Source organism: Stegodyphus dumicola, chromosome 2 (assembly GCF_044657685.1).
Source record: "Stegodyphus dumicola isolate Sdum_Otavi_A_Nest chromosome 2, ASM4465768v1".
Taxonomy (NCBI): domain Eukaryota; kingdom Metazoa; phylum Arthropoda; class Arachnida; order Araneae; family Eresidae; genus Stegodyphus; species Stegodyphus dumicola.
Window position 1 is genome coordinate 246,230,912 of NC_140769.1, and position 21,118 is coordinate 246,252,029.

General features: G+C 31.8%; 1 protein-coding gene across 4 annotated transcripts in view; it reads right to left on the reverse strand.

The window, feature by feature from the left end:
- LOC118205625 (CCAAT/enhancer-binding protein gamma-like) overlaps nucleotides 1-20,280 on the reverse strand; it is a 38,431-nt gene extending 18,151 nt beyond the window's left edge. For 2 of the 4 annotated variants that reach the window (XM_085811980.1, XM_085811981.1), the window contains exons 1-2: nucleotides 20,146-20,280; nucleotides 3,437-3,513 (exon numbers count right to left, since the gene is read on the reverse strand). The gene's annotated coding sequence lies outside the window, so the exon portion shown is untranslated. Of the gene's footprint in view, nucleotides 1-3,436; nucleotides 3,514-19,817; nucleotides 20,021-20,145 lie in introns of those variants that run through there. The other 2 variants (XM_085811983.1, XM_085811982.1) reach the window with 2 other exon arrangements.
- Between the last annotated feature and the right edge of the window lie 838 nt (nucleotides 20,281-21,118).

Below are 21,118 nucleotides of genomic sequence, written 5' to 3' on the forward strand. Positions count from 1 at the left end.
AAAGACTTTTGACTGTATAGTTTATTCAGATGTTTATGATTTATTGCATTGTTTGGATCAGTATGAATCAGCTAGTAATGACTTTACCTTTTAAGAAGAAACTTAAGACTATTTTATATTCATTTGAAACCACTGTACGAAATAAATGCAATTTGAAATCCTCAGATTGAAATTCAATATTCAGACAGCTTATTTTCTCCATTCCATATACTAAAAACAGCAAAATATGCTTAATTCATTGGGTGATCAGAGTATTGCAAATATTCCCTCCACCAAACATTCTGTCCATATTTGATCGACACTGAAAATAAAGAACTAATGCATAACACTGTTGAATAATAATTTTTGTTACCTTGTCATGGATGTCCACCAGCAACCAAGCAGTTAGGCCGTTGAACACTGGTAGTTCAACTTGGGTTCGATTCCAGGCATATGGATTGGGTTGCCTGCAAGGGCATTTTTGTGGTTTTTCCCATGTGCAAATGTAGATTTGAGCCAATTTCTCTTAAGAAGTCTTCCAAGAAGGCATCCCTCCCTTAGGCAGATAGACGTAGCATGCTTCGCCATAATCAAATAAACTATGCCAAGCCACGGACTAGCCAATGTGTTTGTGCTAATTTCTGGCTTCAATGTTAAGCAGTATCTATAACCCTTTGAACTTTTCCTAAGAGGAAAAATTAATGAGCAATCTTTTATAAATATTTATGATGACCGAATGACTAGTACAAGCAAAAGAAGATCAAATGCATCCCATGCTAGATGCTGATGGCACATCCTTTTTTCACAATGACTAGACTCGCTCTTAGTACATATCATAGTGGCTTGGTTATTATGGTTAATTTATGGCAAAACAGTCAAGGGCTATCTGCCTAAGTAAAGGGATGCCTTCATGGAGGAATTTCTACGTGAAACTGGCTCATGTACACATTACACATGGGTAAAACCACAAAGATGCCATACATCCAGCCCATTCACCAGGATCCAAACTACTGGTGTTCAGCGTCTTTACCACTTGGCCCTTGGTGGGCTCTACAGTGGCCCAATTATCACATTCAAAGTTAACGAGATTTCTTAATGCAATTTTTTTCCATGAAAAGATCTTCAACAGCTTGATAAAACCCTTCTGAAGAACCATTTTTTATGCAAACAGAGTCAAGTAACACATTCACAAGTTTTTGAATACCAAAATATCATTCTCATTGATATTCTTGGATACATAGCTTCAATTAGCTTCGTGAGCTTCCATACTGGATAACTAGGCACTTGAGCTTCTCTCTTTATTCTGTTTGAACTTAATTTCACTGTGGTCGCTTCCTATCGCAAAAGTATCAAAAATGTAAATGCTCTAGAAATAGGCATGATTAGAGTGCTAAATGATTGTGGTCACAAACGTCAATTGGAAATAAATAATTGGACAGTATAGATCTTATGATTTTATTGTGAAGTGATGGTGTGATGTGTTCACTAAAGTAAAATGAAAACAGCAAAAGTATTAGCAAAGAGACTCTATTTTTTTTATCTGGGACTGTGCCTTTCGCATCATTTTAAGATATATCACACTAACTCAGATCTCAACCCCCCCAAAAGTTTAAGTAAATGTAATAGTAATTGAAGTTAAACATAACTGTAAAGTAATTGTATTTTTTATATATACACAATCATAAATGTACACTTTCCTGTCAGGTGCAGATGCAGGAAGAAAGACAACTTATAGGGAAAATAATTTATTTGCTGCAAAAAAGCTATTCTAAATGCTTAAAAATATTACAAATTTTAATTTTAATACCATTTCTTACTAAAAAATGTAAAATGAACAAAGAAATGTTATAAAATACTATGTGACATTTTTTGGATCAAATTTGGGAAAAAATGGGACAGTTAAGTAGTGGTTACAAATAAAATACAGAATGATAGGAAACAAAATTAACTTTCATACTATATAAAATAATTAGTGTTTAAATACTAAATAAACCATACAGGTAATTGTTATGTATATAAGCAATTCTGTGGATAGGTAATTGTTGTGTATATGTATTAACTACCACTAATCATTATAATTGTAATCCATTTGAATAACTTTAGACCTGCATCCATCACAATGACCTAAAGTAATTGTAAAAAGAAATATGTAATAATGAATCATTAATTTTCTTTATTTTTTTCCTATCTAGCAAAATACTGCATTTAATTAGCTATTTTTCCTTTCATTCTAATTGCACACAAATGAATTTTAATCAGAACCATGTTCTCATCAAATATTCACCGGCATTTTTGTTTCTTAAATTTGCATACTGATTTAAAAAATTGAAACCATAAAAAATACAGTTCCAAAACAGCTCACAATTTTTACTTCAACATTAAATATTATCAAAACACTATAATTTCAATTCAAAATCATGAACCATAACCACAACAAAAGCATGCATACCTCATTAATACTTTTCTTTAGTAATAATTAGCATCTTGATAAAGTGGCATTCTGCTATCTTTCACGCTGCTTATTATTACACCTGACTCTTGCTACTTCTAACAGAGGGCCTACTTCCTGTAACTTAAATATTATATGTTCTTATTGTTTCTTAAAAAATTTATTTTGAAATGTAAAGGGATTTTATTTCTGAGTAAATACTGTATATTCAAGATGCTTCCACATTACTCCTTAGTTTACTTTTCATATATCTCAAATGTGAAAAAAATGCTGCTAACAAATATACATATTTTCAAAAAGAATCTTCATGGAGAAAGAGGGAACTAGATAATTTTATACTACGACAAAGCAAATTAGGATTATTGGCGTAAGAAAAACAATGCCTTTATAGCAGGTCTTAAAAAGGAAACTTGTTCATATTCACATTACACATAGGAGTAATCACGAAAACTATGCTCCCAGCCTGTTCATCGTTAATCAGGATTTGAACTCATGTTGAACTAGCCATGTTTGGCAGTCTTAAGAACTTAGCTAATGGTGAACTCGTGAACATGGAGATATAGAAGCATATAAACTGAAATGGAAGTTGGTGTTTTCCAAAACCTTGAAATCTACTAAAATATTTTTGAAAAAGTGACAATTAATGATAAACATTTGCCATCACTTATGACACAGTTCAAAAAGAATTCTAAAGTGAATTAAGCTGTCTTGTTTTACAGGAAACTGCTTAGATGAATGAAGAGAATATTCTATTTATCATACATGCAATTTATGAAAGCATATAAGTTGAACTGTTTAGTTTGATGATAAATTGCAGAAAGAATTTAAATAACCACGGTCATATGCTAAAGATGTTACTAGTAAAGAGAAATAAGAAAGCCATACAATTGCCAAGAAACAAATAGAAAGGTGATAAAAATTGTAATTTAAAAAAGCTGATTTTAAACTAAGTTGTTTTCCTTATCCTTTATTTAAATAAAAAAAAAAAAAAAGTAAAATGCTAAATACCTTTAATATGTGTCAAGATCTTAATTCATCTGAAATTATGAAGATTTTTTCCTGCCGCAACACAATCCTCCGCAAATCTGGAAACAAAAAACCTACATATTAAAATACTTCATAAATAGTAAGAGCAGAAACACACAGATTTATGCACAATTTTTTTAATCAAAATACATTTATTTTCTAATTAAATATTCATTCAGAAATCAGTTTGCTTTCATCTATTAATCCACAGACTAATCTAAAAGTTCTGGAAACTCGTACTTAATGAAATTGTTTATTTTAACCCTCTGAACATTATAAGTTTCGCTCTCAAATTTCAAAGCTTCTCAAAATATCATGAATAAATGATATTTCCTTTCTATAATTAAAAAAATGACTCTCATTTTGCACTTTAATTCCTTTTCTTCCAATATACATTCAAACCAAAATCGGATACATTAAAAGCTGGCAGAAATTTTCATGCGTAATAATGAAGCCAGCCTTCTAAATGGAATTTTCTGTACATAATGCTAAGAGGGTTAAAGGTACGTTGAAATATTAAATCTGTAAAAAATTTTGAATTCTTTATAAAAGCATCTCCCTATTGAAACAGGCCCATTGTTCAAATTTTGCTTACATATGTTATCCCAGAAGAAAAGAAATAAAATTCAAGATAAATTATGCTTAAAGTTTGATTTGAGCAATGCATTGCATAAAGACAACTATAAATACAATCAAAAGTCTTTAATCCCGACTCGTCGGTACTTCAGCAATTCCGGATTATAGATCATCAGTTTAAATCTGGTAAGATGGCATGCAGAAATTATAAAATTAAAAATATGAAACTGTAATTTATGAAATAAACAGCAATAATGATCTAAAAGGTATCAAATTTACAAAAAAAAAAAAAAAAAAACCCCTTAATATGTACTTATTTACTTTATTAAACATTTCTTTCAACACGCGCATGCGTAAAGCACACATTACGCATAGTTGAAATTAGAAAATTGCAACCAGAAAACTATTTGATGCGTATTCGTGATATTTATAATGATGAGGAATTTGATTTAAATCATATCAAAGACGGAGTACATCGAGAAGAAATACTACATTTAGTAAGGAATTATAAGGCAAATAAAATAAAAACATCTGCCCTGAAGATGAGGATAGTGCTGACAGATCAACTTCCAATTCATTGCGCGCCGTGACGGATTTAGACTCGCATTATTTTTGAGCCAAACTAGGGGATTATGATCAGTCATGATGAGAAATTTAGTATGGCCGTCTAAATAACATCGAAGTTTCTTTACAGCAAATATTATGGTGGCACATTCCTTTTCTGTGGTAGAGTACTTACTTTTTTTCAGTTTCTGTAAACTTCTTACTGAGGTATAATACTGGATGTTCATTGCCTCGTTCATCTTTTTGAGCTAAAATAATACCCATACCAGAGTTTGAAGCATCAGTTGGCAAAATAAACTCCTTATTTAAATCAGGTGCATGTAGTATAGGCCTTTGAGACAGTTTCTCCTTTAGTTCTTCAAATGCTTTTGTGCACTCTTCTGACCAATTTATTTTCCCTCTCTTTAAGTTTCTGTTAAAGGTGCTGCTACAGATGAGAACATGGGAATGTAATGATTATAATATCCCACTAATCCTAAAAATGCTCTGACTTGACTTTTTATGGATGGCACTGGAAAATCAAGAATAGCTTTTACTTTCACTTCACTCGGCATTCTTATACCACGACCTACAATATGTCCTAGATACTTTACTCTATTTTGAGCAAATTTACATTTTATTTGTTTAATAGTTAAACCAGCATCCTTTATTTTGGTCAAAACGGCTTTCAGGTGACTTAGATGTTCTTCCTAGGTGTTTGAAAAGATTGCCACGTCATCTAAATATGGAACAGCAAAGTTTTCACAACTGTTAAGGATTTCAGCCATCATTTTACTAAATGAAAATGGTGCATTTTTAAGTCCGAAAGGCATCCGTAGAGGTCTAAATGTGCCAAAACTTGTAACAAAAGTGGCTAATCTTTGAGCATTAGGTGTTAAAGGTATTTGCCAGTATCCCTTTGTTAAATCCAAAAGAGTTATATATTTTGTGCCTGCTACCGTTTCTATTCGTTGTTCGATGTTAGGCAAGGGAAAGAATTGTGTTTTTGTCAACTTATTCAATAGTCGATACAAGGTCTTGGATCCCTCCCTGCTACTTCCACTAAAATCATAGGAGAAGTGTAATCTGAATCTCCTATTTCAATTATTTTATGCTGAAGCGTTTTATAAATTTCTGTTTTTAATATATCCGTTTGTCTAGGAGACATTCTGTATGGTTTACAGTGGATTGGGAGGTTTTCTGTCAATTGAATATCATGCGTTATTAAATGAGTTTTTCCAGGCTTATTAGAAAAGATTTTTGAAAACATCAGCAGCATATCATGCAGTTCTTGAATCTGTTGTTCATTTATCTTATCACTTAAGGAACTGTTTTCTTTAATGTCCTCAAAATCAAAAAATGTTGGTTCAGAGTCAATTGTTGGGAAATTTTCCTCCATATCATCCATTTCAGGTTCATCTTCTGCAATCATAAGGTTAACCGATTCTGCTCGCCTATGATAAGGTTTTAGCATGTTAACATGGTAGACTTGATTACAGTCTTTTTTTTTCTTCGAAACTCACAACATAATTAGTTTCGGATAATTTCTTCTCAGCCTTCCCAGGACCTTTCCATTCAACTGCTAGTCTGTTTGGTTTATTCGTTGATACAACTAATACTAAATCTCCTTCAGAGAATTCTCTTTTAATAGCTTTACGATCGGACCACACTTTTTTCTTTTGGTTTGCATTTCCAGCATTTTATCTGTAGCCAGCTCTTTGCACCTTTTAAACTGATTTATCAATTGAAAAACGTATTCAACAACATTATTTCCTTCGTCTTCAGGATTCATCCATTGTTCATATAGTAATGTTACTGGTGTTCTGAGATTTCGGCTATATACTAATTCTGCAGGTGTAAATCCCATAGTCTCATGCGTTATTGTTCTTAAAGCAAATAGAGCTGCGGGAACTTGCTTCTCCCACACAGGGGCTGCTTCGATACATAAAACTTTTAAAATTCGTTTGATTGTTCGGTGAAATCTTTCAAGAGGGTTGCTCTGCGAATGGTGTACTGAGCTTCTAGTTACTTTTATTCCAAATTTTTCTTTAAATTCAATGGCTAGATTGCTCATAAAGGAAGTACCTTGATCAGTTTGTATTTCTTTCGGGAAACTCATTCTACTAAATATTTGTAACATGGCTTCAATTACTGACATTGTGCCAATAATAGGAACAGGTACAGCATCCGGATATTTTGAAGCTAAACAAACAGCTGTAATTAAATATCTATTGCCATTTGGTGTTATTGGTAAAGGGCCGCATGCATCAAAGTTAATTTTTGAAAATACTTCTGCAATAAATGGTACTAAAGTCAAAGGTGCTTTGGCTTTATCATTAGATTTTCCCACTCTTTGACATGGATCACAAGTTTTAACATACTCTTCTATTTCTTTACAGCAATTAGGCGAGTAAAAGTATCTTGTTAATCTATCTTTAGTTTTGACGATACCTAAATGTACAGATGTGCTATAATGACATAATGACTTTATTTAATTTCTATATTTTTCCAGAATAACAATTAATTCCCTTTCATTTCCATTTTTATCTATTTTCCTTTTCACCAACAATCCGTTTTCTTTTACTTTGGAATCATTTGTCTTGCTGGAATTTTCTTTTTAGCTTCGTTCAGCAATGACGCTAGATCTCTGCTTTGATGCGGAGATTCAATTAATTCCTTTGAATTAACATTAATCACTTTCTTAATTTCCTTGTCTTCCTCATAAGCTTGCGGTAAAATATCTTCGCCAGTCTCAATAAACGTCAGTTTTTCTAGTTTCTTCACTTCGGTTTCTCTACTTCGATCTTCTTCATGAGATCTTTTTACTTGAGACCATGTCAAAACCGCATTTATTTTTTCTAAATTTAAGAATGATTTATTTTTGAACAATTGGGCAGTTTTGTTACAACAGCTGCCTTTGTCTTTATAAGACCAAGTTCGCAATTTATTTCAACTTCCGCTAATGGTAGACACACTAAATGGTCATTTAAAAGATATTGTACCCAGACATGTTCCCCAGTCATTTTTGCGTTATCTATGTATTTCCGAGAAATAACATCAACAGTGGCTCCTGTGTCTCGAAGAATAGACATTTCATACCCATTAACTAAACCGTTAATTGTATATGTCTTTAAAAAAATCATCATTCGAAGATACACAATTTACCTTTTCATTTGGTTTTAAGCGAAGACACTGAGGCTTAAAATGTTCGTATGACCCACACTCGAAACAACGTGGTCAATATCTTTTGTCATATAAATTTTCTTGGTTCTTGCTTTGAAATTGATTTCTTTGTCGGTGATCTTTCTGGTATTTTGAATCATCCCATTTATCAGAATGTTTAAAATGAGGCAGATGCTCTATTTTTTTCATAAAATTATCATAACGCAGTTTAAATGATCCTTTGTTAATTTTCTCAGTCTGATTGGCAGAAATTTTTGGTTTTATTGTTTTTCTCACATCTTCAAAATCTTCAATTTTCTTAACCATTTCAGTAGGTGAAATGATGGTTGTCCATTGATCCATAAAATGTTCTTTGAAATCAGGATAAGTACGCTTTTTAATTTGATCAACCAGCATGAGATCTTTTAGCTGTTCAAAAGTTTTAATGTTTAATGTTCCGTTAAGCCATCCTTCTAAATAATTCTTTAATTCATAGTAGAAATCATACCAAGTACATTCAGTAGATTTTTGGTTAAACAGTTGTCAAAATTTTTCCGCACTCAATTTAAATCGTTGTAACAGTAAAGTTTTTACATATTCATACTTTTTCGTATCCTCTTCTGGTTCTCTACCAATAAGATGAACAATGTCAGGAGGCAGCAATGAAATAAGTTGAGTCACTTGATTTTCAGCAGGTATATTCATTATTTTAGCTTGATGCTCAAATAACACCAGAAATAAACTTATTTCATCTTCTTTAGGGTTGAAACGTGGCATGACATCGTGAATTCTGATTTTTAAAGGCTGCTCAGGTAACTGCGTAGTTTCTACCGGCTGTGCTGTTGCAGCCATTGCTTCCAAATGAAATTTCTGTAGCTCAAAGGATCTAATTCGCTCTTCTCTTTTATGCTCTTCTTTTCTTTCTTCTCTTCTTTATCTTTCGCGTTCCTTTTCTCTTTCTTCCCTTTCGCATTCCTTTTCTCTTTCTTCTCTTTCGCGTTCTTTTTCTCTTTCTTCCCTTTCGCGTTCTTCTCTTCTTTCTCTTTCTTCTCTCTCCCGTTCCTTTTCTCTATCTTCTCTTTTGCCTTTTTTTTTTCTTTCGCTGTTTTCTTTTCTTTCCCTTTCTTCTCTAATTGCAACCAGGAGTTCTCGAGTAAACTCCTCAACATAACCGGGACTTTCAGTAATCAGTTTATGCAAGTGAGCAATCTTAAATTCAGGTTTCACGGTTAAACCTAACTCTTCCGCTAGTACTTTTAAATCCTGTTTTTTACTCCTAGTTAAGAATGACATGTTGACACAAGTTACCTTTATTAGGCTTCCTTTTGAAATTGAATCTAAAAGATCGTACTTATATTAAAAATGCATAATTTCTGGCAAGGCTTAATTTCTCAAATACAAAATTCACACTAACCAATTGGAAAGAATTATTTAAACAACTTTGCCAGGTTGGTACAAAATAATATAATACTACGTCGGGTTGACGTTTTAACTCACTATTCACAAGCATCGTTAGCTATAACTATATAAACACCTTTGCCAGTTAGGCAATACAATGGAATTTTACCCACATCAGTTTGACGATTCATATGGTCCTTGTTTATTTGATATACTTGGCCAATTTTTTCACATATTTGTTCATTACACTTTTTAGATCACTAAAAAAACCTTCTTATTCAATAAACTGTGGATAGAGGCACCAAGGAGAACAAATGTTGCTAACTTGCATTCATCATAGTCCTATGGGGGGTCTACCACCTGGTGTTACAGGTATAGGTTGCTAGTAATTGTACATTCAAGACACTTCTAGTTCAAACAGAAAGTAAACAGGAGCCAGTAATAATGTAAACAGCTGCCATTACATTTCTGATGTTTAAAGACCATGTATGTGCCCGACCTCCATTATGCCATCTTTCAACAAGATAACATACCAGAGCATGCTGAATGTGTTGTCCTGACTTTCCTTGATACAGAGCATTTCCACTGTTGCCCTGGCTAGGATATTCTCCAAATCTCTAACCCATACACCTAAACAGGGTTCGCAAAAAGAGTGGCATGCCACGAGCCACTATGAAAGATGAATTCTAGCATAGAATTAAAGCTGTATGGAATGAAGTACGTGTCATCCAAGCTCAGCTGATTCAGTGTCCAACTAGATTTTGCAGCCTTTGTTGCTGCCAGAGATGAAAACTCTGTGTATTAAATTCTGCAGTCTGTGTACCTCAAACCACCTGCAAATTTAATCATACCTTTCTCTTGTTACACTGTACATGCATAAAAAAACAATATCCTATTATTTGCTTTTTTTCAAGTGTACCAATTTTAACATCCAGCAGTGTAAAATAACAAATACAGTCAAAAGTCTTTAATCCGGACTTGTCGGGACTTCGGCGATTCCGGATTATCGTTTTTTCCGGATTATAGATCATCAATTTAAATCTGGTAAGATGGCATTAGAAATTATAAAATTAAAAATATGAAACCATAATTTATGAAATAAAGAGCAATTATGATCTAAAGAGTATCAAAATTTACAAAAAAAAAAAAAAGCTTAATATTTATTTTGTTTACTTTATTAAACATTTCTTTCAGCGCGCGCATGCGTAAAGCATACATTACGCATAGTCGAAATTAGAAAATTGCAACCAGAAGACTATTTGATGTGTATTCATGATATTTATAATGATGAGGAATTTGATTTAAGACGATAGAAGATAATCAAAGACGGAGTACATCGAGATGAAATACTACATTTAGTAAGAAATTATAAACCGAATAAGATAAAAACATCTGCCCTGAAGATAAGGATAGCGCTGACAGATCAACTTCCAGTTCATTGCGCACCACGACGCAACAAATATGGAAACTCACAATGTGATAAAGTTACTGCCCTATGTATGACTAAAGACATTCTGTTAGCTAAAAAAATTAAGTTTTGCTTATCACGGCATTTTTCCAAAACTATGTAACTTAATTCTGTTAATATATTTAAGTCTACATATTACAGAAAAGTGATACATAGAAAAAAAAAGTCAGTGACTTTGAGAATCAAAAAATTATTTCTTCCATTTGGTATATATAATGACATCCTGTTACCATGATTTCCCAACCTATCTGATGATGTAAATTTATCACAGATCACTTAAATTTTTCTTTGACTTAGAAATCCAATATTAAGTTACGACTAAAAAATATTTCCTTTTTAGCAACTATACAATAAAATAAATAAATAAAAAAAGAGTTTCAAAATTTATCATAAATTATTTTAAAATACCCTTCATTTGACATATTATTTTTGGACACATTCAATGATGTATGTGACGTTTTATTTAACTATTAAACACGAAAGTGAAAAAAAGTCATCTAAAACACAATAAAATGAAGATTTAGGTAGTAAAAAATTACATTTAGGTCTTTTTTGATCTCCTAGTCCTTCAAGTTTATATTAAGTTCCATACAGAGTTTTTCTATAATTCATGGAGACTTTCCTTTAATGCGGATCGAGAAATCCTTTTTTTCAGAAAAAAATTTTGTATTTTCCTTTTCAACAAGTTATTTTCAAAGAGGTTCTAATACAGTGGAACAATGCACGGACCCTATGAGAAGACCTTGTAAATTTTCATTGTTAGTAAGTTTTTATTTCATTGTAATACTGTAAGTTAGCTCTGCTTCCAGAATTGTGAACTATTTGGCATTCTGTAAAATAATGCTTTATACATAATATTACAGAGAAATATATATATATATATACACAAAAATATATACATACAGAAAAAAGAAAATTTTGTCACACCCAAATGTCAAAGTTTTTGTAGTTTTCCAAAGATTTCAGCCCAAAAACTTAGTGTCCGCGAGTCCAAAAACAGATCAACCTCATTTCAGATGTCCTGTGCAGAATCGTGACAGGACTAGCAAGATATAGCTGCAGGTGTGAAAAAGGTAGCATTCCAAAGGAACGATGTTGGGGCTATATGGTGGGTGTGGCAAAAGTTCCCATTCGCATCCATACAGAGTCCAGCCAGTGAATACAGACACATGTGGTTTTGCTTTATCTGGATGGAACATTACCTTTTTGTGCCAGAACTCAGTTCAGTGTTTTTCCTTGATAAAAGCATCTACGTGGACTAGCATCTCACTGTACACCTTACTGTCAAGGTTTTTCCTTTTTCCAGATATTCTTTGTGGATAATACCATGGCAATCGCACCAGATACAAAGCATGATATTTTGTTAGTCAAATTGTACTTTGCAATGCTGTCAACGGGCTCACCGAGCACAGACCAACCCCCTTTTTGGCCTGTGCTGAGGTAAATCCACTTTTCATCGAAGTGACAATCTGGTCCAGAATTTTGTCCTTGCATTAACATATGAGCAGATAAGTGCAAGCCCGAACATGTCTATCCTTGTCTGCTTGAGTTAGCTCATGCGGCACACAGAACTTGTACGTCAAGTTTATGCGATGCTTAGTATGACTAATGAACATGGCACTAACATCTAACTCCTTAGCAAGCTTTCTAGTGGTTGCATACTGATCTTTTTCCATAAGTTCTCGTAGGCGGGCCTCATAAACATCGGTAGGCATGCCACAGCGCTCTGCTTCTTGAATATTATAGTCCTTTTTGAACTTTCAGTACCAAACCTTCACAGCATCATATGATACAACATTAGTACCATATGATTTGGTGACATTCTGTAGTTGACTTTTTGCAACAGAACCGGCAGTAAATGAAGGTTCTAATCTGGTAGCATGATAGTTCCATTTCAGACACCTTATGCTTAATGATAATGATATTTTTTTACAGATTTCACAACACAGTGTTATAAAGCAAGTCTCTTTCTTTCAAATGCCAAAAAAATCGCTTGACAAAATATGATTAAACATGCCAACATGATAGTATTTGTGGTGGCAAGAAACTTTCATTAAAACCCAATAAGTTAATTACTACCTCTTTTTTCTCATACATTTTAATAAGGGAAGAAAAGTTATTAAAATGTTGGAGTGACTTCGACTAAGGTGAAGTATTGGGTGCACAACAACAAATTTGACAATTCTGATGTTAGATAATGATTTTATTCTGGTAATTTTACTTTCATTGTTCATGATCAGGGATGTCATGTAATGTCAAGTTCATATAAATATATATTTTAAATGAAAGCAGCTCACTCTTTATTTGAATAACAGTCCCCCTAAAATGGCAGAAGGATTTCATGGAAATGGTAAATGTTTGTACAATTTTCTTTTTTTTTTAATGAAAATAAATCACAGTATCCACAAGAAAAAACAACAAAGTGGTTTTTTTTAATGTTTCACATAATCCTTATTTAATATTAAAAAAATATTTTGTTCTGATACTTGCTAATGTTAGCTGACTTACAATAAATATCAACAGTTTGGCTATCTTTCCAAAGAAATTGCTATTGTACCTAATAAGTACCTTTTACTGCTTGCTGCCTTTTACAAAGTAGTAAGCAGTGGAGTGTCTTCAAAATTATGAAGCTGGTTTAATTGACATGAATATTTAAAAAATTGAAAGATTCTGGTGTTCAGTGAAATGGCACAGCAGAAAACATTGCACAACCATGCAACAACATATATGTATTTTATGCTATATCAAATTTACAAAGAAAATAACAGTATTGCTGCTATTTCAAATGTTAAATAGAAATTTTTGTCACCAGAATAGCTGGTACAAGTTTTAAGGAATTTATTTGCCATATAATTTCAAAGCTTTAATTAATACTTAATTAAGTTGGTACTATTCGGTTTCGAGGGACGTAAAAAATCACCAAACTATTGTTGAAGCCAAAGCTGCCAAAAATAATTGCGGCAAGAAAAGAAGTACAGTCAAAAGTCATTAATCCGGACACGTCGAGACTTCGGCGATTCCGGATTATAGATCACCAGTTTAAATCTGGTAAGATGGCATGCAGAAATTATAAAATTAAAAATATGAAACCATAATTTATGAAATAAAGAACAATTATGATCTAAAGGGTATCAAAATTTACAAGAAAAAAGCCTAATATTTATTTGTTTACTTTATTAAACATTTCTTTCAATGTAAGTTGTTTAAGTTGCTTCATTTTTTATGTGATAATACATTCACTTTAATTCTATAAACAGACATAATTTCTTGTTCAGTTACAAAGTTCCGCTGTTCAAGTCCTATAATTGCTGTGTCGAGAATACCGACTAATTTGTCAATCGAAATTTTTTCGTTTTCAATAACCTCTGTCACGTTTTTCGCTATCGGAAGTGAATTATAATGATGAGGAATTTGATTTAAATCATATCAAAACGGGGTTGTCTTTACAATATGGTAACTGGTAGTTTGGCGACATTTTGGAGGCGATAAAGGTTACTACCTGGGGCTTTGGTAATAATGTGAGCAGTACTCAGTTCGGATTACGCATTATTTTGTGTGAGGGAAAGGAGAGATCATGGGATATGTCATGTGATATTAATGGACGAATTACGGTTCTTTAATCGGAAAAAGGGGGGAAATCTGGAAATTTTGTATTTGGCTTTATTCTTTGTTGTGTGAAACAGTGTTCGTGAATTTTTGGATCCCATGGCCGTAACTAAAGTGAATTCGAAATGGGTATTTAGTGGTATTGAAAAGGGTAGTAATAAATGTTTCTTTAAGGTTGTGCGAGATAGAAATAAAGATGTTTTATTAAGTTATTTATTTTACCTGGTACCTTGCTGTGAAATATAAGTATGATTTTAAAGATCCTGAAACAGAAAGAAGAAAAGTTTATCAGACACGTAATCAAGATTCTGAAGATTAGGTAAGTTAGTATTTTTAATTATTTGAGGATATTATTTTTATGCATTGTTCTAAATGTAAGGTGGAAGTAAAGGAATTTGGTATTATTGGGAAAATTGTTATTAGCAATGATTTAGTTTAAAGTAATAAGGATTGTAAGGTAATTTTTATTAATTTAATGTATGTGCTTTAATGTATGGAAGTAGTATTTTAAGTAGTGTTTTTGAATTTAATTATATTTTAATTAAATGATAGTTATTTTGTGAATTTTATGTTTGTAGGAATTTGGCATACGTTTTACTTGAAGTAAACGTGCATGGAAATAATTTAAATATCTGACACTAAGTATTTGTAATGGTTGCGGTATGAATTCGTTGGTGACGTTTATAATATAATAGATGATTTAGAGGTCAAAGTTTTTGGATATTTTATTTATTTTATATGTGGAAATGTTCATATTTGGAAAGGGTAAATACTTTTTCGCGATCAGGTAATTTCATATATGTTCTTTTTACCGGGTTTAAAGATTGAGAAAATTGTCATGTATTTTCGTGAAATTTTTCTAATTTATGAGAAAAAAGCAGTGTACATGGATATAGTGAAGAGTGTGCGCAATGCCATTTTTGTGCAATTCTGGGATTTTTTTTAAGTAAAAATAAGTCGGCGTGTACATGGTTTATGTGTATGTGTTATTTTGAAAAACGCGTAAGGAGTATGGTATTGTGCACTTTTTCCCAATTTTGCAGTGAATATTTGTCATGATTAAGCAGTTTTGTTAGATAAAATTTCTAGCATAAGTGTAATTCGGCTAGTAGATTGTTGGAAGAAGTGTTCAGTAGATAAAAAGAAAAGAAACATGTCTTTACTTCGTGAAGACAAAATGGCGGCGGGGAAAAAAAAATAGAGGGTTGCTGTAGGAGAGTTGGTCGCCAAAAAAACGCCAAGTTACCATAATGTAAAGATCAACCCAAAACGGAGTACATCGAGATGAAAGACTACATTTAGCAAGGAATTATAAGCCAAATAAAATAAAAACATCTGCCTTGAAGATAAGGATAATGCTGACAGATCAACTTCCAATTCATTGCGCGCGGTGTTAAAGATAAACAAAGTTTAGATAAACAAACGTTAAAGTTTAGATAAACAAAGGATATGCCTTTATCCATTTTTTGCAGCAATCCCACTTTTTGTTTAATGGACTTCGAAACATACTTTCGCTTTGTAGATCCTTTACATATTGGTAAATATATATCAGAAATTCGATTTGACATAATCGAAAGTTCAAGCTTACTTTTATAAAATTGCTCTAACAGTCTGCAAAAAATAATAAGCCGAATAAAATTCGAAGATTAAGGAACAACGCAATCTTCAACATTAACTGAATTAGATAATTTTAGCTTAGCTTATACCGTTCGTTATACATTAAACGCGCATTCGTAAACGTATTTTGCGCACACGCATATTCGCAGCCGTAAAGGTCTTACGCGCGTTCGTCAACGCGACGCATGCAAAGAAAGTTTGTAGCTTTGAGGTCCGGATTATGGGTGTCCGAATTAACGACTTTTGACTGTACTATAATAGTAAATAACTATCTAAGATTAATGTTTTAATTTAGATGAAAGGTTAATTTCATATAATACATTTTTATTATTATAATTTATATGAAAAAGGCTAAACATGACTCAATGGAAGCATAAGAGTAAATATCTATTTCAGATCATTATTATAATTTATATAAAAATTGCTCAACATAACTAAATGGATGCCTGCATCGCTATTTCGCTACTGACTTATCGCTAAAGCGTAATTTCATCTCGTTGGTCATTCAAACATAATTTTCTATAATGAATGATGCCTTTTCTTTCAAAATATTCTCGGTAAAGAGCAGAATCACTCACTTTTTTGTTTCCCGCTTTTTAGAAGGGTAAAAACAATTGAATTTTTGTCAATTTTCTGGTTGATCTTTACATTACGGTAACTTGGCGATTTTTTGGCGACCAACTCCCCTACAGCAACCCTCTATTTTTTTTTCCCCGCCGCCATTTTGTCTTCACGAAGTAAAGACATGTTTCTTTTCTTCTTATCTACTGAACACTTCTTCCAACAATCTACTAGCCGAATTACACTTATGCTAGAAATTTTATCAAACAAAACTGCTTAATCATGACAAATATTCACTGCAAAATTCGGAAAAAGTGCACAATACCATACACCTTACGCGTTTTTCAAAATAACACATACACATAAACCATGTACACGCCGACTTATTTTTACTTAAAAAAACATCCCAGAATTGCACAAAAATGGCATTGCGCACACTCTTCACTATATCCATGTACACTGCTTTTTTCTCATAAATTCGAAAAATTTCACGAAAATACATGACAATTTTCTCAATCTTTAAACCCGGTAAAAAGAACATATATGAAATTACCTGATCGCGAAAAAGTATTTACCCTTTACAAATATGAACATTTCCACATATAAAATAAATAAAATATCCAAAAACTTTTACCTCTAAATCATCTATTACATTATACACGTCACCAACGAATTCATACATGAAGCATTACAAATATTTAGTATCAAATATTTAAATTATTTCCATGCACGTTTATTTCAACTTAAACGTAAACCAAATTCCTACAAGCATAAAATTCACAAAATAACTATCATTTCATTAAAATATCACTGAACCATGTACACGTCGACTTATTTTTACTTAAAAAAACATCCCAGAATTGCACAAAAATGGCATTGCGCACACTCTTCACTATATCCATGTACACTGCTTTTATCTCATAAATTAAAAAAATTTCACGAAAATACATGACAATTTTCTCAATCTTTAAACCCGGTAAAAAGAACATATATGAAATTACATGATTGCGAAAAAGTATTTACCCTTTACAAATATGAACATTTCCACATATAAAATAAATAAAATATCCAAGAACTTTTACCTCTAAATCATCTATTACATTATACACGTCACCAACGAATTCATACATGAAGCATTACAAATATTTATTATTAAATATTTAAATTATTTCCATGCACATTTATTTCAACTTAAACATACACCAAATTCCTACAAGTATAAAATTCACAAAATAACTATCATTTCATTAAAATATAATTAAATTCAAAAACACCACTTAAAATATACATGAGCACATACATTCAATTAATAAAAATTACCTTACAATCCTAATTACTTTAAACTAAATCATTGCTAATAACAATTTTCCCAATAATACCAAATTCCTTTCCATCTTACATTTCCAACAATGCATAAAAATAATTAAAAATACTAACTTACCTAATCTCCTTCAGAATCTTCATTACGTGGCGGATACACTTTTCTTCATTCTCTTTCAGAATCTTTAAAATCATACTTATCTTTCAAAGCAAGATACCAGGTAAAATAAATAACATAATAAAACATGTTTATTTCTCTCTCACACAACCTTAAAAAACATTTCTTACTATCCTTTTCAATACCAATAAATACCCATTTCGAATTCACTTTACTTACGGCCATGGGATCCAAAAATTCACAAACACTATTTCACACAACACAGAATAAAGCCAAATACAAAATTTCCAGATTTTTTTCCAATTTCCCCCCTTTTCCGATTAAAGAACCGTAATTCGTCCATTAATATCACATGACATATCCCATGATCTCTCATTTCCCCCACACAAAATAATGCGTAATCGGAACTCAGTACTGCTCACATTATTACCAAAGTCCCAGGTAGTAACCTTTATCGCCTCCAAAATCTCGCCAAACTACCAGTTACCGTAATGTAAAGATCAACCAATTTTCTTTTACTTTTTAAGTGAAAATAGGTCAATGTGTACATAGATAAAGTCAAAGGTGTGCGCAGTGCCATTTTTGAGCAATTCTGAAATTTTTTTTTTAAATGAAAATAGGTCGATGTGCACATGGATACCGAGTATGTGCAATTCTTAAAAACGCGTCAAACAGTGGGTGATTCTGCACTTTACCTAAAATTCTATTGCCGACTTTTCGTCATGGGCAATTTCCAAATTCTTAAATCCATAGGATATCAAAAAAGGATTTAAAAATTAAACTAGTATTTTAATGGCGTCTTAAGAAATATAGAACTATATAAACTTACACAATCTGAAATCAGTGCGTACGCTAGATTTGGCACTTTTGCGCATACATTTTCACTGCACTTTTTTACGGTCCTCAAAACGGAATAGTACCATTAAGTTTTTATATGGTATATCCATAACTTGTATTTGTTGATTACCTAAATAAAGAGTGATCTGATTGTCTAAATAAAAAAAAAAAAAAAACTGTTTCTTCAAACTTTTGTCGGAATAGCCAGGGTAAGTTTGGCAAGATCTTCAGCAACAGGAAAATATGTGAAGTACATGTAGCTTTTATACTGTTCAATATAACATACTGTTTCAAAGGACAGTAGCAATATGAAACAGCTATTTTCTTAGCCCAAATACAGTAAATTGATAATTTCAAAGCTCTCGTAGTATCACTAAAGTTTTAAGTCCCTTATTGCAGATTATTGTCAACATTCTTGGTTACTTCTGCATTATTCTGTCAACTATGTAACTGTCACCAAGCAGTGTAATTTATCACCAGTTATGGATACGTATGACATAACAGAATACTTATAATAGCTGTGCTTTTATTTGTTGTAAACCCAGACTGATTCTCAATACTCCACCTTTCATTTTTATAAAACGAGGATATATATACATTATTTGTTACTGCCGTACCTTTTTCTTGGATTCTTTTTTGAAAAGCATCTGAATGATTTAATCGCACACTAATACACAGAGCAGTAGCATGTAGTTTGAAAATTATTGCATTATGGAATTTATTAAGCAGGAATGTATGCAATAGCATACAAAAATTTACAGAGAAAAGAATAAAAGAAAATTATCTCACTTTAGATATTCATGCTGAATGAATGATACACATGTGGAAAGTATATTATAACAGCTTGTTCATACACTTCCTGTGATCTAATACATTTTTAGAAAAAATTCTTGAAAATCAGAATATTCATCATTAATTAATATTATACAAAAAGCTAACATCCATTACATAAACTATATTAGAAAACATTCCTTTAGAAATATTAAAATAATACATAACTCAAACTTTTTTTTTTATTTACCTATCCGAACAAATAACAAGAAATTAATTCTATTATTTAATTAAAAATTGCTTAGTTCTAATATAACAAACATCTCAATGATATATCTAAATACATGTTTTTAATGTAATTAGGACTAAACATTAAAAGTGATTACAAATGCTTGCTATAAACGACTGCTTTGCTCAAGATCATTTATATCGACTTTAAATAGCCACATCTGCAAAACACAATGAAAGCGTCTCCTTTCGTGTTATATCAACATTACACTGCACAAAAAAGAAAATCAAGTTAATAACAAACTCTTCTTTTGCAGACAAATCTGAAGCTTACATAAAAAAATTCGGTTCTAGTTAAGCTTAACTGACAAGACGCTACAATTGCGTCACCATTCAGCATGTCAACAAAGAACTTAAATGCGATGAATAAAGAAAAAAAAAATAGCATGATTAAGCATGTAAAATGACATAAAATGGATTATGTACTTAGTCTGTAAGTCTCCGTTTCTTGATAAAGAAATAAAACACTAAAATACAGGTATTTAACGAAATGCGTCTATCTGCTTCACAAAGACAGACCCAATTGATTGCATCAACATAGCGGCAGGCAGCCAATCAGCGACAACTGAAAAAAAAGATGGGCTTGGAACACACGTGCCGTTAAAGTGAATGACCCGATAACACTTTTTTAGGTGAGGGGGTGGATATTTGCTCCAAACACGTTATTTGCGCCAATATGAAATTCAGTGTGAAATAAAAATTCTATATATACTGTGCCCTTAATTTTTAATTCATGCCACAAAAGAAGACTTTAAGCTGTTGCATCTTATCACTACTCAATTATTATTAGCAGAAAAAAAAAAAGTTAGATAAACTTTTAGAAAATTCCAAATAAAAATAGCAACATACTTCATAATAAAAAATTATACTTTTATGTTTTAATTAAAGAGTAATGTTTTCCCTACTATTTTCCCCTGCACTGAGAAGATGCTGCAATTTAACTATTCTCAGATGGCGCTTTAATAGTTTTTACTGGGGAGGGAATGATTTTCGACCACATTATTTCTATTGAAACGAAATAGCAATTCAAATTTAGTATTTAATTTAGAAAGCACTTTCCCAAGCATTTGTATTTTTTATTGAAAAGTACATTCAGCAACAAAATCTTTCGAATAATATTCAAGTACAACCTCATTGCGCATATATGTATGTCGATTGTGTTAATAATCCTATATTTTTCTTCTGTTCAAGTAGCTTTAATTAAAAAATATTATCTGTATTTAAAAAATTTCAAGTACGGAATGCTTCTATTTGCGTTCGCAAACTGTGGGTTAAATAAAATAATTGCTTAGAATTTCAATTTATTTAGTCTTCTAAATTAAAACTAGATGGCAGCACGAATGAATAAGCTAAAAACGCTCTTGCGGTATTTTATTTTGGTAAATTGTAGTTTCTCTGC